At 40.8% G+C, this 3,159-nt stretch overlaps 1 non-coding gene across 1 annotated transcript; it reads right to left on the bottom strand.

Annotated features, from left to right (window-relative positions):
- Positions 1 to 2,701: 2,701 nt before the first annotated feature.
- On the bottom strand, positions 2,702 to 2,857 carry LOC116904695. The gene has a single exon (XR_004388391.1). It is a non-coding gene; the product is annotated as a U1 spliceosomal RNA (small nuclear RNA).
- Between the last annotated feature and the right edge of the window lie 302 nt (positions 2,858 to 3,159).

Below are 3,159 nucleotides of genomic sequence, written 5' to 3' on the forward strand. Positions count from 1 at the left end.
GGATTACTCAGTACATTAGGACATGACTTAATTTAAGGAAAGAATAGAGCAAAATCCAGAATCCAGACATAAAGCAAGATTCCAATTAGATTGGACATTGGAATGTGGATAGCAAGAGTGTTTGTAACAGAAAATAGAGACAGACTGTTCAGAAATAAGGGCTGAATTCAGGCAAGCGCTCTACGCTGAGCCGTACCCTGTCTCTCCTCTTTTGTTCGACCGTTTCACTGTATCGCCATGGCTGGCTTTAAACTTTTGATCCTGCTGCCTCCACATTCTGAGTGGCTTAGACTGCTGGCATGTGTGTCTGCATCTGCTGAAGAAGGACTTTCTTTTCGAAAATGCTTTATTTATTGATTATTATTTTATGTGTATGGATCTTTTGTCTTCCAGAAAAGGCTGTTAGAGCCCTTAGAACTGGAGTTACAAATAGTTGTGAGGGGCCAATGTTCTGGAATCAAACTTTGATCCCCTGGAAGAGCATCCAGTGCTCTTAACCTCTGAGCATTGTTCCAGGCATGAAAGGTAGTTTAAAAACATGAGCCCCCCAAATACAAAAGTAAAGCCAAGTAAAGTGACCCCTGTCATGGCTAATCATGGCTAATCATGGTTAATCATGGTTAATCATGGCTAATCTTGGTTAATCTTCATGGTCAACTTGATAGGATCTGGAGTCACTCAGGAGACAAGCCTCTGGGCACACATCAGATTCCCTGGTACTGGGGTTTCAGATGGTTGTGAGCTGCCACGTGGATGCTAGGAATTAAACCTAGATTTTCTAGAGAAGTGACCAGCCTTCTTAAGCACTGAGGCACCAGCTTCAGAGAATACTGTTTTGATATTACATTAACAAAAACCGAGATATCTGGATAATAAGCAGGTATAGCTGAGGAAGTGTGGATTGAGGAATTGTCACATACAACTAGGGGGAGTGTCATTGATGTGGCCATTCATTCTAAAGAACTAACTGTCTAGGGGGTTATGGCCTAGATGTCCCATGGCCATAACCAAATGGGGTTGCTTGTAAGCTCCGAGTGTTGGAAGCAATCAGGTATTCATCATTAGGGGACTAGAATGGTAACATGTATCAGATGCATCTATAATAGCTGGAACAGTGGCACTCCAGACATACACAGCGCAAGATGGCTATATCTCGTCATGCTAAGAAAATGGAAGCAGAGTAAAATATGTACAATTGAACAGCATTTATCAAAAATATAATTTTGATATTATCTAAGAACAGATATAAGAAAAGATGTACATCTAACATATCAGAATAGCTGCATGTGGAGAAAGAGTACAATCGACCAACATGAAGAAAAGTACATGAAAAAAAGTTTGGGTAGATGGATAAAGGGTGGGTGGGTGAGTGGAAGAATGGATGGAAGAATGGATGGAAGAATGGATGGAAGAATGAATGGATGGGTACCTGAGTGGTGGGTGGATGAAAGGAAGAATGAAAGAATGGATGTGTGGATTCATACATGCATACTTGATTGGGTAGATGGGTGAGTGGTAGATCAATGGATAGAAGAAAGAATGGATGGATGGATTTCTTACAAGAGAGGGACCCATATTTCAAGTGACAGTGTATTCACAACTCAACAGTGGATGATTTCCTTAGTCCTCTGCATTAGAAGTGCCATCCAAACAATACTTCAAATACTTGAAAATAAATTATAGGAATATTGAACAATTTTTTTTTTTACCACAAAAGCATTTCTAGAGTTAACTGCTAAAAACGTTTGTTTTTGAAAAAACATATAGGATCTTGTTATTTTTCCCAAACTTGTTTGGAATTATAAGTAAGTCAATGCTGGGCTAGAGAGATGGCTCAGCAATTAAGAGCAATGGCTATTCTTTGAAGATTCCTGTCTTGGTCAGGGTTTCTATTTGCTGAAGAAAACATCATGCCCAAGAAGCAAGTTGGGGAGGAAAAGTTTTGCTCAGCTTACACTTCCACATTGCTGTTCATCACCGAAGGAAGTCGGAACTGGAACTCAAGCAGGGCAGGAAGCAGGAGCTGATACAGAGGTCATAGAGGAATGCTGCTTACTGGCTTGCTTCCCCTGGCTTGCTCCGCCTTCTTATAGAACCGAGGACTACCAGCCCAGGGATGGCACCATCCATAATAGGCCCTCCAACCCTTGATCACTAATTGAGAAAATGCCTTACAGCTGAATCTCATGGAGGCATTTCCTTAAGGGAAGCTCCTTTCTCTGTGATAACTCCAAGTTGTGTCAAGTTGACACACAAAACCAGCCAGTACAACTCCTGAGTTCAATTCCCAGCATCTACATGGTGGTACACAACTACCTATAATGGGATCTGGTGTCCTCTCCTGGTGTGCACGCATACATGCAGACAAAGCACCTAGCTACATAAAATACATTAAAAAATAAATCTTTTTTAAAAAGTACCACAACACACAATTTATTTATTTATTTATTTATTTATTTATTTATTTATTTAAGTCATTGTTACATTTGTGTGTGTGTGTGTGTGTGTGTGTGTGTGTGTGTGTGTGTGTGTGTGTGTTATAAAAATCCCACAGCATACATCTAGATTTCAGACAATATGTAGGGGTCAGTTCTCATCTTCCATCATGTGATCCCGGCCTTCGAATGCAGGTCATTAGGCTTGGCAGCAAGGACTTTTACCCACTGAGCTATCTCCTATTTACCCTCCCCCAACCTCCTCAGGGAGAACTTGAACAGAGCCCTCCATTACTATAAATTATGCAGTCAAAGTTTTCCTCATTTGGGGAAATTGCAGGGGTCAGCAATTCCACAATGAATATGCTTAGCCCTGGGAAAACCACCTTCAAGATTCTGGTATATCCCTGACAGGTAAGTGTGGTATTTGCCTCTTGATGAGCTTTTTATATACCACTGAAAATATTCATTGAGTCCTATTTATACCAGACAGCATTCTAGGTATCTGAGATAAAGCAAGCCGTGAACAGAAGATCTCCACCCTGAAGGCACTTATATTCAGAGGAACAATAGTAGACATAATTAATATGTCAGGTGTATAGTGAGTGTCACAGACCGTAACTATTCAGAAAAGTCAAATGAGGCAAGAGGACTCAAAGTTGTAGGGCGGTGCTTTATTCTGTACAAAGTGGAGATGGAACAGTGCGCTTCGCTGAGGAGGTAA

Source organism: Rattus rattus, chromosome 6, assembly GCF_011064425.1.
Source record: "Rattus rattus isolate New Zealand chromosome 6, Rrattus_CSIRO_v1, whole genome shotgun sequence".
In the NCBI taxonomy this organism is placed as follows: Eukaryota; Metazoa; Chordata; class Mammalia; order Rodentia; family Muridae; genus Rattus; species Rattus rattus.